The sequence below is a fragment of the Podarcis filfolensis genome, assembly GCF_964270895.1.
Source record: "Podarcis filfolensis genome assembly, chromosome: 1".
NCBI classification, from domain to species: domain Eukaryota; kingdom Metazoa; phylum Chordata; class Lepidosauria; order Squamata; family Lacertidae; genus Podarcis; species Podarcis filfolensis.
The window spans coordinates 110973981-110987126 of NC_139604.1; the positions used below are offsets into that span (position 1 = coordinate 110973981).

General features: G+C 42.3%; 1 protein-coding gene across 5 annotated transcripts in view; it reads left to right on the plus strand.

Annotated features, from left to right (window-relative positions):
• The window catches only part of FLRT2 (fibronectin leucine rich transmembrane protein 2), a 90136-nt gene that overhangs the window by 50781 nt on the left and 26209 nt on the right, over positions 1 to 13146 (plus strand). Inside the window, exon 3 of one of the 5 annotated variants that reach the window (XR_014548213.1) lies at positions 1564 to 2288. The exons of the other annotated variants lie outside the window; for them this stretch is intronic. The gene's annotated coding sequence lies outside the window, so the exon portion shown is untranslated. Of the gene's footprint in view, positions 1 to 1563; positions 2289 to 13146 lie in introns of those variants that run through there. 5 annotated transcript variants of the gene reach the window in all.

Below are 13146 nucleotides of genomic sequence, written 5' to 3' on the forward strand. Positions count from 1 at the left end.
TCATTATGGAGATTGCTCTATGTGCTATAGTCCTGACAGCCAAATATAACATATAATTCCCACTGGACTCCACACGCTAATCTCTACTGCTGTCTCAAGCTACTGGTGTCAGGCGACACAAATCCTAAATATTTCAGTGGAGGAGCATCCAAGATGAATGTCAGCCTACAGCTGTTTTTATGTATTTTCTTAGTTTTGCTCTTGTTTTAATTATCCGTTGCTTGTTTTCCTACTGGGCTATCAACTCCATGGCTAATGTTTGCAAAGATGCCCAATGTACCGTGGGTGATAAATGCTACTATTATCTTAAGCAGGGAGAGGCTGGCTGCCCTTTTAATTCAGAGGATCTTCTGGAGGGATGGGGTGGAAAAGGATGGGTGGGCGACTGTTTTCTCAGTGCTGTTCCTTTGATACCATCTTGGCAAAATAGCCATATATTAAAGACAACACAAAACGTTGGCTCAGTTCCGAAATCTAAGGGGACCCGACTAAAGTTGCTTGCTTTAATGTTCAAGGGAAAGAAAAATACTTGGAAGTGCTGTTCTGAACCATTATGAATCAAAGGGATACTCTATTTCCAGATGACACATCATGAATGTGTTTCTCTCAGAGACGCGGGGTGCAACTTTGATTTGTGCTAGTCACAGGCGAGGAAAGCACAGTGGCTTTGGGCACAATTCATCTCAAACCAAAGGCTTTTTCTAGTTTTGCACTGTACTACTGCACTGTAAATTGAAGGAAAGGACCACAAGCCAGAGGTTCCAACTTAACACAGGGCCATTGCTTAACATTTTTGAGCAGTGTTGCTTCCTTGTACTCTAGTGCATCATATGAACTAGTAAATGTCCAGATAGTTGGAGTATACAAGCCCCATATCTAGAGCCAAGAGGAGAGAACAGCAGTTGAGCAATTGATGGGAACCCATTCAAAAGGCTGTTTATCTTAAGGGTTTACCATCCTGCTTTCATTACTGCCTGGATCCTCCTGGCTTTCTGGGTCATAGCAGGAACAAGACTTTCAACACCTCCTAATCTCATAACATACTTTGCAATTCTCATGGATGTTTTAAGTCGACATTGCTCATGTCTTGCGAGTAATGAATTGAGAAACTTAGCAATTCTATAGTTTGTCCAAGTTAAAACGGGGTCTTTTAAAACCTCAAACTGAGGACCTTGTCTCCAAGGACATCTTAGAACCATTTTTCCCCTCCCCTGAGGAGAAAAAGCAATAAAACTTCTCTGAGGCATGGTGCAGATGATTATTTAAATAGATAAATAAATAAATAAACCACTGACTTTCTAAAACAATGAAAGGACAGAAGAAATGTCAGGCAGAGATTTCTGCCAACCAGCCTTGTGAGAAGCTTCTTCCCAACATACAGCCATATTTTATCCTTTCATCAAATTGAAATCAAAAGAGGGCTGTTAGATTTTATAGTGTGTTTGATGGTGCATTGCATCACTAGCTGAATCTTCAGCCTAAATGTTCATTTTGAACAGTGAATTAACTACTTAAGCATCCTTTAGAAGAGGCTGAACCCATTACCTTTGTTTTGTTTTTCAGGTCTTTAAAGAATACCTTGGTGCAGTCATAATTGCCTTCCAGAATTATCTGGGTTTTCTGGAAGCAGGTTTTAGATGTTTTCATCAAAATATGTTTTCAAGCCTATTACACACAGTGTTCAAAATGGTCCCAAGAAAGGAAGAGGTGATTGTTTCATTCCTTTGCTCTCCAATGTTTAATATGGGTTCTGTTGCAGTTTCATATTTCTTTTATTGTACTGACGGAGAAAATTTACGAACCAAGCCATTTTTAACCATCAAGATCATCATAATCATTGTTGAGTTATATGATATGAATTGTAGAATGGACTCAGGAGATAACGTGATGTGATTGGCTACACTGGCATTGATGCAATTTAACACTAATGAGGGCTGTTGGGTTTTGATGTGAACAGAGGCAAGAGAAATAAAGTGAAGCGAAAGCTTGAATGCAAAGTGAGAATCTAGATGCGTAGTCTAGAAGACCGTGGCAACTAGCCTGCACAAAAATGTATCAGATTACAGATTTTGGGGTGGCAAATTGTTATGGTAAGAAATCAGTTGGTATCTTGAAAAGAATTACCTGATCGTGACTCAGCAAGTCTTTGAAATGAATGGCTGTGTTGAGAGTGTTGTGTTTGCGGTTCCTGCCTTTGTCAGATTTAACCTCTCTCTGTGTGACAGGGGAACAGAGGAAGGTAACAAAAGTGATGAGGAGCTGTGTACATGTTCAGGACAGGAAAAAGTTGCTAGAAGGTGCTAACCCTGCAGCTTACTTACAAAAGGAAGGAAAAATATATATAAGCAATGTACAAGATGAGTAACAATGTAGACCGCGGGCATAGGGAACTTTTCTTTGCCAAGAAGAGAGTTGTGCATTGAAAGGAATAAAAGAAATATTTTTTGATGTGTCCCTCCCCTTCTGTAGAAATCTGTGTTTGCCATACCCATGTGTGGCTGATGAGTAAATCAATGGCTATTTGGTGCAGGGGATAGAGGAAATATGATGCTTTTGTTTTTTCATAACCTTGGAGTTAGCACTGCACTAATCACCCTACTGTGTTGGTCTACAGTATTTCAGATCCCTCTCTGTAAAATTACTTGAATACACACCCTGTGTTAGATTCTCCTTGCACAAGCAAAGCAAACTGAAGATGTGAGCTAGAAGCTCTTGTTTAGTTGGGTGGCTCATTTAATAAGTTCCCGGCTGTTGTACCTTCTCTGTATGCTAGCCATCACACAGGGGAGATTATAAGGGTAAATTACCAGAAGCTTATTGGCAGACTCAAGGTTGCCATTTTAGGATGGTAATGATGAGATGATAATGATGATGATAATACCGAGGAATTATGTTGCACTTTCAGTTATTCAAAGCGCTTCACGTACATTATCTCAATAATCGTTACAACAATCATGTAAAGGTAGATCAGGATTACTATCACCACGTTTCAGATCAGGTGTTGGCATGGGACACATCCCGCTTATGACTACCAAACAACTTTGAGGGAAAGGTGAGATCTGAATGGGGAACTTAACTGGCTTATAGCTCAGGATCTCAGGCACAATGCTTTGCCAGCTCTCAAAGTCTGCTTGCATTAGCGAGGAACTCCAAAGTATTGTGGCCCTGCTCCTTTGATGGTTATTTTAGATCCATGGAATTCTATACTGTGTAAGCCATGGGAATCAAGAAACCATTTATTATGCTTATGATCGCTATTCCCAGGATTCAAAAAAGGTGAGCTGTGATTCACTGAACTTGTCAGGCTTTACTGACTGCCTTTCATCTCATTTCAACCTCTGATTCATCCCTTGAATGAGAAAACAAATCAGAAGTTCTAGTGGAGAGGGAGCCAATGTGATGCTCTCTAGGGGTTGTTGGACTACAACTCCCATCATCCCTGACCACTGGCCATGCTGGCTAGGGCTGATGGGAGTTGGAGTCCAACAACATCTGGGAGAAATCTCATTGGATACCGTGGTTCTTGTTCATTCAGTGATTTCTATCTTGTGATAGTGAGAAAAACAGGTCCTATAGAAACAATTTAGCTTTTATTTGTAATTATACAGCAAATACCTCCTGGAGCCCAAGGCATACACTTTAAAAGTTACTTAAAAGTTCCTTTGATTCAGGAGGCACTTTGGAACAGATTTTGATCTGAATTATTCTGTTGTTACTGTACACCTCTGCAACTGAGATCTGAATCTGTTCTTTACATTTCATCCTCATTCCTTAGAAATGGAAAGGTTATAACTTATAAGTGCTTTGGAAATGATAAACAATCCTCCTTTTTGCATAAAATCTGAAACCAATTATCCTTTTGTGGGGAGGGGGGGCTTTGAAAAGCATATGGTTACCCCCACCCACAAACACACTTGTTTCCCAAGCCAGGATATAGTAAAACACACACACACACACACACACACACACACACACACACGTCATCTAAGCTCTGCTTCTTAAATTCTGGAGCACAGCCATAAATTTTAATTGGTAATGCCAACCTTTGTAATTCAGACTCTCTGAGTCAATTGCACAGAGCATTCCTTCAAGGAATTTGGCCCTCAGAGTAGAAATTGCAAGGTGCCGTAAAGGAACTGTGGCAAATATTCATTGAATTCCGTACATAAACCCTACATAAAATCCCTTCAGATGTATCCAAACCCCTTTTATCTTTACTGCCCAGACACATTTGCATGACTGGCTTCTGAAGAAGCTTGCAAGATGCACATTTCAGGCTCTCTCAGATAGTTAAATGGCATTTTCTTGAACTTTTGGGATATATACTCAAGACTAGAAATGCTTCTAATCTGTTGGTGGTGGTAGTCTAATCGGTAGAAGCAGCAGCAGCAGCAGTACTACATAGCCATTACTGAATATGGTGCTTTAAAGTGTTTTCAAAAGCAAAAAAGGAGAGGTTCATATCCCCATGAAGCTTACAATAAACAATCAACAATAGGCCAAACAACAGACGGATGGGAGGAAAGGCAAGGACAGCAAAAACTTTCCCCCAAGACTGGCTGTTAAAGGAAAGTTTCCCTTTCTCTTTCTGAGACCTTAGCTCTGATTTGAAGAGCTACAGCAGTTGTTCTTTGCAGAGCTGACAAGTAAATCAGCTGGATGTGGACGCATTTGGCCCCCAGGTTTAATAATATTGCCATCCCATGATCTAATACATGGTAGAAAATATGAAAAGAAGACAGGAAAGGAAGAAAAGGGGGAATGGGCGAGTTTATTTGTTACTCAGCCTTTATGGCCAGAGAACTTGGCACATTTACGGGAATTAATAATAGTTTAATATAATTATAATTATTCATAATGTAATGATTTGTCTGCAATTTCCGGAAACGGTTGAAAACATTCTTGTTACAACAGGCTTTCCCAGTTGGATAAATGGGTCTTTACCACAAGTGCCCACTTGCAGTGGTTTTAGTCTTGTTTTAAAGGCACTGTATGTGTTGTTTTTGTGTTTTTAATTGTCTTGTGCAGATCACCCTGAGATGGTGGTTTAGAAGGCAATTAATAAATCAATTGTAATAGTAGCTGTAATAATTAGGGAGGTGCCAGAAACTGCCCTATAAGGAAATGGCTCCTCTTGTTGCAAGACCTCCCGCCAAGTACAGAGCAAGCTTACCTAAATACTGGAGCAGGCTAAGGTGAATATCGGGTAATTATATGAACAGAACCCAAATTCTTGCCTGCAGGCATTAGCTTAGCAATACCTGTAAATTCACCATCTACCTGAGGCATGTTCTTACTGGAATAAAAATGCATGTCTCAGTGTGTATCTTGCAGTTGTTTATGGCAACTCCAGCTACTCCCAACATTTCTTTTAGCTTTACAGTGTTGCAAGCTCAGGCACCACATGAGATTCATTATACGCTGAGAACAGGACTGTGTGTGGACAGCTTCTCGAAATTCTTCACTCTGTTTTTGAGCAGGGAAAGAACACGTGCACTAGCTCACTGATTTTCTCCATCTTCTCCCTGTTAGCAGTGACAATCCCACAGTTTCTTTCTCTCCCCCCCCTTCCTTTTCGTTTTTATGCTGCCACTGCAGCGGGTTACAGAAGCAACTATGTCGACAACCCAGACACCATTTTGTTTCATCTGCTTTGCCTCATCATCTGTAGCATCTTTATTTTATTTTATTTATTTTATTTATACATCACCTGATTTTACAAACAACCCTCAAAGTGGTTTACAAAAAGGACAAAGCAATAAAGTTATCAATAAGGAAAATGGACAACAAAAGCTTAAGACTTTCTAAAAGCTACAATAACAATGAACTAAAAACAGATTAAAACTTGGATCAACTTTACAAACATTTGGGTAGGCTTGCCTAAACAAAAATGTTTTTGGCAGGTGCTGAAAAGAGTACAGCAAAAGCACCTGCCTGAGATCAATAGGCAGGGAGTTCCACAGTGCAAGTTCTTACAGATGCAGAATGGGTATTATGTGGAACCTGTAACAGAGCCAGTTTCACCAACTGAATCAGTGAAGTGGGACCTTCTGTTTGCTGCCCAGAGTGACTGGGACAAACCAGTCAGATAAGTGGGGTATAATGAGTATATATTTATTATTACTATTATCACCATCATCATCATCATCATCATCATCATCACAAAACCTTCATGTCAGGCTAATGGACTGGTGCCAGGCAGGCTGTGCATTGCTTTACAGCGGTACCTTGGGTTACATACGCTTCAGGTTACATACGCTTCAGGTTATAGACTCTGCTAACCCAGAAATAGTACCTCGGGTTAAGAACTTTGCTTCAGGATGAGAACATAAATCGTGCTCCCGTGGTGCGGTGGCAGCAGGAGGCCCCATTAGCTAAAGCGGTGCTTCAGATTAAGAACAGTTTCAGGTTAAGAACGGACCTCCAGAACGAATTAAGTTCTTAACCTGAGGTATCACTGTACCTGCCTTTCAAATCAGCGAAATGAATCAAATAAAACGATAATTAATAATTGGCAGCAGCAAAGATTGTGGGGCTCCCCTTCTTGAATTGCATGAATTGATTCTCATTGCTGTTCCCCAGCACTGCTGTTCCCCAGGGACAACCATACATTCATTTAATCATGACCTTCTAAATCACACTCCCCATTTGCACTCTTCCAGTAAACAGAGGAACTTCAGCCAGGGCTTTCATAACAGCGTATTCCCCACTGGGACTCCAGTTCCCTTACTTCCACTTGCATTGAATTGCCGTGAGGTTGGTACAAGAGGCTGAAGAAAGGAGAGCAGGAATACAGCTGAGCTACAAGCATTAAGGCCCAAGTTTTTCTAAGTGTAGATTTCTGAGCCTGAAAAGAAGTGTTGCTTAGCGGTTAAATAATAATAATAATAATAATAATAATAATAATAATAATAATAATAATTTATTATTTATACCCCGCCCATCTGGCTGGGCCTCCCCAGCCACTCTGGGCGGCTTCCATAAAAACCAAAAATACAGTAAAATATCACACGTTAAAAACTTCCCTGAACAGGGCTGTCTTAAGATGTCTTCTGAATGTCAGGTAGTTGTTTATCGCTTTGACATCTGCTGGAAGGGCGTTCCACAGGGCGGGCGCCACTACCGAGAAGGCCCTCTGCCTGGTTCCCTGTAGCTTTGCTTCTCGCAATGAGGGAACCGCCAGAAGGCCCTCGGCGCTGGACCTCAGCGTCCGGGCAGAATGATGGGGGTGGAGACGCTCCTTCAGGTATACTGGACCGAGGCCGTTTAGGGCTTTAAAGGTCAGCACCAACACTTTGAATTGTGCTCGGAAACGTACTGGGAGCCAATGTAGGTCTTTCAAGACCGGTGTTATATGGTCTCGGCGGCCGCCCCCAGTCACCAGTCTAGCTGCCGCATTCTGGATTAGTTGTAATTTCCGAGTCACCTTCAAAGGTAGCCCCACGTAGAGTGCATTGCAGTAGTCCAAGCGGGAGATAACCAGAGCATGCACCACTCTGGTGAGACAGTCCGCAGGCAGATAGGGTCTCAGCCTACGTACCAGATGGAGCTGGTAAACAGCTGCCCTGGACACAGATTTGACCTGTGCCTCCATGGACAGCTGTGAGTCCAAAATGACTCCCAGGCTGCGCACCTGGTCCTTCAGGGGCACAGTTACCCCATTCAGGACCAGGGAACCCTCCACACCTGCCCGCCTCCTGTCCCCCAAAAACAGTACTTCTGTCTTGTCAGGATTCAACCTCAATCTGTTAGCCGCCATCCATCCTCCAACCGCCTCCAGACACTCACATAGGACCTTCACCGCCTTCACTGGTTCTGATTTAAAAGAGAGGTAGAGCTGGGTATCATCCGCATACTGATGAACACCCAGCCCAAACCTCCTGATGATCTCTCCCAGTGGCTGCATGTAAATGTTGAAAAGCATGGGGGAGAGGACAGAACCCTGAGGCACCCCACAAGTGAGAGCCCAGGGGTCTGAACACTCACCCCCCACCACCACTTTCTGAACACGGCCCAGGAGGAAGGAGCGGAACCACTGTATGACAGTGCCCCCAGCTCCCAGCCCCTCAAGACGGTCCAGAAGGATGTCATGGTCGATGGTATCAAACGCCGCTGAGAGATCCAGCAAAACTAGGAAACAGCTCTCACCTTTGACCCTAGCCTGCCGGAGATCATCAACCAGTGCGACCAAGGCAGTTTCAGTCCCATGATGAGGCCTGAATCCCGACTGGAAGGGATCCAAATGGTCCGCTTCTTCCAGGCGTGCCTGGAGTTGTTCGGCAACCGCTCACTCAATCACCTTGCCCAAGAATGGAAGATTTGAGACTGGGCGATAGTTGGCCATCGTGGCCGCATCTAAAGATGGTTTTTTAAGAAGCGGTTTAATAACCGCCTCTTTCAGCGGGTCTGGGAAGGCTCCCTCACGGAGGGAAGCATTCACCACCCCACGAAGCCCGGGGGGCACAGAGACATGAACTCATGACTTTAGAATCTGTGTTACAGATGCATATTTCTCCCTGAGCCTGTCTCTCTTTCCTCTGGCAGAGGCTTTCCTTTTTTATTTTTATTTTGGTAGAGACTCCAAGAGAAGCAAGGAGAAAAGTTACCACTTCCGTTACAGAAATAGTAGTAGCCTTCCTGCCTACGCCCCGTTTGCGTGCACTAAATAATTTGAAGGCAAGTAAATTTTAAGAGGCTCTTTGGAAGCTGAAGACAAGTGTTCAGGCAGATGGCGAGAGAAGCCTCCTCAAGGAGGATTAGAGCTCATCTCATTGCCTATAACAGGCCTAACCAGCGTCTGTTTGGGGCAGAGATCCATATCATAACTCCAATTAGCTGTGTTCAGTTAATTGTGTGTGAACAATTGCATGCATGTAAAAAAATAAAAAGTAACAGGGTGGGGTGGTAGCAGGATTGAAATCATGGTACATGGAGAAAAGGGTGAGGTTAATATTTCTCCTTTGTCATCACCCTGACAAAATTCCTCATAGCACAAAGCTTCTCTTATCTCACGGTGGTGGTGGTTCAGTTTCCATAAAGCTATGCTCTATCTCCTGCTGAGTTTGACTGTGTGAGGCATGCGAAGGAACAGCAAGAATTGTTTTATTTCTCAGAAGCATAAAAAGCTGGGTGAAAGGGCCCTTTCTGGGCCTAGTAAGGATGACATGCTGTTGACTGGGGCCAGTTCTAGGGAGCAACCAGACTGGCTGCCAGCTTGTTTCAAAACACAGGTAGGGAGAGAATAATAATAATAATAATAATAATAATAATAATAATAATAATTTGTTATTTATACCTCGCCCATCTGGCTGAGTTTCCCCAGCCCTTCTGGGTGCCTCCCAATCAAGTGTTAAAAAAGTACAGCATTACATATTAAAAACTTCCCTGAACAGGGCTGCCTTAAGATGTCTTCTGAATGTCAGGTAGTTGTTTATCTCTTTGACATCTGATGGGAGGGCATTTCACAGGGTGGGCACCACTACCGAGAAGGCCCTCTGTCTGGTTCCCTGTAGCCTCACTTCTCTCAATGAGGGAACTGCCAGAAGGCCCTCGGCACTGAACCAGCTAGCTTCAATTTATGTTGGTTTCAATCTCTCCTCACAATCTTAAATTCGGTTTGCTACATTTCCACATCAGTTGTGATTTATTTCTTTATTTTAAAAGCATTTTGTAGGCCATTTTGCTGAATATACAGATTCTTGCAAGCAATCTCACCTAATATAATGCATATATGTATGCAATTTTGAGAAATATGCCCTAATACACACATTTTTTGAGTTTTTGTAGTTGGAGGACTGCAGCACACAATTCTGGCATGATTGCAAATCACGGAACACACGTTGGACAAAATTATATGTATTATCTGTGGCCATAAAGCATATGGGAGAGTTACCTTGTCTCTGCCACTGTTCTACAGTGGTACTTAAACATTACCTGTCTGAGAACGATGTCCTGAGGATTAGTTAGAAGCCCTACCTGGCAGCAGAGCAGGGTTCCGTTTGTCCTCGATAGGAGACATGAGGTGGCCGTTTCATTTTATTGTGGGTAGAAATCCCCTTACCCATCCAGCTAGTGATGGGATCTCAAATGAACCAGAAAATTAGCCAGTTTCTCCGGTGACAGTTGTCTCGTTAGACAGCACGCTGCAGGCAAAATTTGCCATGCACAAATCCCAAACCTGCCCATGCAAATGGATACTGTATTTACTTAAGCAAATCTGATATTGATACACTAAAACGTGGCCACTTGAAAAATGAGATGTGGCAGGGTTTGTGTGCAAATATGAGGGCTTTCTACTTAGGTTCTGCTTTAAACAAATAATTAGAATTATAATTTTTTTAAAAATCAGTCCAGATGGAGCGAGAATAAGTAGTTATACTACTGAAGCCCTCTTTAGATTATGGTGACAAAATCCTGTACTGCAAGAGTGTTGCTAAGCACATTCCCTTTCAATCTTGGGCTATGCCTCATTGAACACAAGCCAGCAAAGGATACTCTATCATGTTTGCTTTCATTACTCTTGCAGTAAGATATCTGGGACAGGCTGGCTGCGTAGTTTAATGGAGGATGCTGTTTAGCTTCATTTTACCTTCTGTTGTCCAGGGAGTGGGTGGGATCGTGTTACTGTAAATATTTCACTGGAGGGCCAAGTGGGGCAGTTGGATTGATGATCCGTCATATTTACTTAATGCTTACCTTCAGCAACAGAAGCTCTCAGCTGCTGGTTGTCCCCCCCCCTCCTGTTTTTCACTGGTGTATTCTTAGGATATCTTCTGCCCCTTGGCTTTTCTCGTGACATTATTTTTCAAAGCTTATGCTCTTATTGAGCTTCAGCCTAGATAAAATAGGCAAAAAACAAACAAACAACCTAGTGCACTATGTGCACATATGGTAGCAATTATATAAATCAATAGGCTGTATATATATGGTAGCAACTAGGTGGAGTAGCAAAGAAAAGATGAGGCTATAATGGGAATGGGAGAGAAAGAATGGTAACAGAGAGATATGTTGCCATGTTGTTCAAATGGTACCAGTTAGAATATAATGTTGAGGCTGCATAAGATTAGCAGGTAAATTATCAAGTCCTAAATGTACTGATCATTCAGCATTAATCTATCCCATAAAAATAGATGGTTGAACCCTGGATGGAGACTCAATAGCCCTCTGGGATGGCAGAGAATTAAGCACAGCTTATTCGTGCAAGATGCTTTGTTCGGTAATGCACATTGTGATCAGTCTGTTGCCAAACAAAGGCTGCACAAGTATCTTTGATGGGAATATATTGCTTGCAAGTGTAATATTTGCTTTTCACGGTATGTGAATGTGCAACTTTGAAATTCACTTTCTCAAAAGATTAATGTCATCAGGAAAATGGGACAGCTCAAGCTGACAGAGGAATTGACATGAGACATAACAAAAATGGAAAGTGAATGCCAAGCAGTGCATTGTCAGGATTAATTTATGGGCTGGCGGTGGGGAGGGGGTTATTATTATTATTATTATTATTATTATTATTATTATTATTATTACTATTACTATTATTATTTTCCAGCAATCACTTGCACCTGTAATAACTATTATCATTATTAGGAAAATTATTTCCAGCATCTGTTTCAACAGAAACTACTTGGTTATGTATAATAACAATCCCAGACTGTTAAATCAACATTGATTTAACCTATGGGATCTCTCCAGTAGTGGATTCAAACAATATCCATAGGTAATTGCATTGACTGGGAATTTCTTTCTCCCTCTTTTGTATACAAGAGTGGTGTGTGTGTGTGTGTGTGTGTGTGTGTGTGTGTGTGTGTGTTGCAGCACTTCTCCAGGTGTCCAAAAGGTCACCATGGGCTGGGACATGTACTGGCATTTGGCTTGCATTTGGAACAGACCATGTGATAGTCTCTCTGAGGAAGCACAAAACAAGGAAATAAGATTTGTTTTGTTTCCAGCTTGCAAAAGAAAGTGTATGTGTGCATGCAGACACCTGCCTCCTCCCCATCATGCACTAGACAGGACTAACTGAGGATGGCTTGAGGCAGGAAGTTTGAGCATTGTCTTTTTAAAATTCCTTTGTTGTATTTTAGCCACTCGTGTTTAAAAAATGTGTAAGAGTTAAACTGTGGAAGTAGCTGGGTGATTCCACACACTTGCCTGGTGCTGGACTGATCGAAACAGGCTTCAGAAGTTGAGGTGGAAGGGTTTAATGCAGACTTGGCTCCATAGTTCTTTAGGCCCTCATCAATGAGCTTTCTATACTAGCACAACTGGGCTGAAGTGGCAAAGTCCTATGGCTGGTAAAAGTAAAAGCCTCTATCCTTTGACCCTGCTGGACTTGAAAGATCCAAAGTTGTAACAGTTTGTTTCCTAGGCTTCAGTTTAACCTGGCAGAGTTGTACCATAGCTGATAACTCTGAAGGGAAGAGGGCCCCGCCCAGCTAAACACATCAGCACTATCAGAGCACTGATAATCTGCCTTTTACTTACTTAAGTTCACTGTTTAAACAAAAGCATGGAAAAAGAGCATGTTAATTCTTTGGGATGGGGTGGGAAATACCAGATTCAGTCCCAGTACCATTTCCCTCTCTGCTTAACAAGTGCTCTACTTCCACCTGTGTCAGGTGAGCCTGTAAAGATGCTGAACTAGTCACTAGAGGCAGTAATGGGCCAGATGAAGGTCAACAAAGCCAACTTAAATTGCGGCAGCACAGAGGCATTGTGGGTAAATGGTGTGCAGTAAGTTTTGAAGCTGGAGGAATGAAGGAAGCTCGATTCTATCATGCCCTTCAGTTTGCAAAAGGTCTAAAATTTCTGTCTTTTGAGCCGCATGCATAGATTAGGTAGGGCATTTAATTTTTTGCTGTTTTCTCTATTCTTGAAGGAGGAGGGTTAAATCAACCATGGGATATAATGGTAGCAGTAGAAAGGTTTTATGCCTTTATAGTATGTGGACACCTAAGGCATACTGAGGAGAAACCACTGTGCTTGTTCATAGTGGGTGGCCTATTGGGGTTAAGGAAACACAGCACATAAGTCAAAACTCCTGTTACCCCGTTCTTCGTGGCGAGATTGTATATGGATAACTCTGGCCTTCCCAATAGAACTCAGGTCTTGGTGGTAGGCCAGGCAGCAAATCACATTAATACA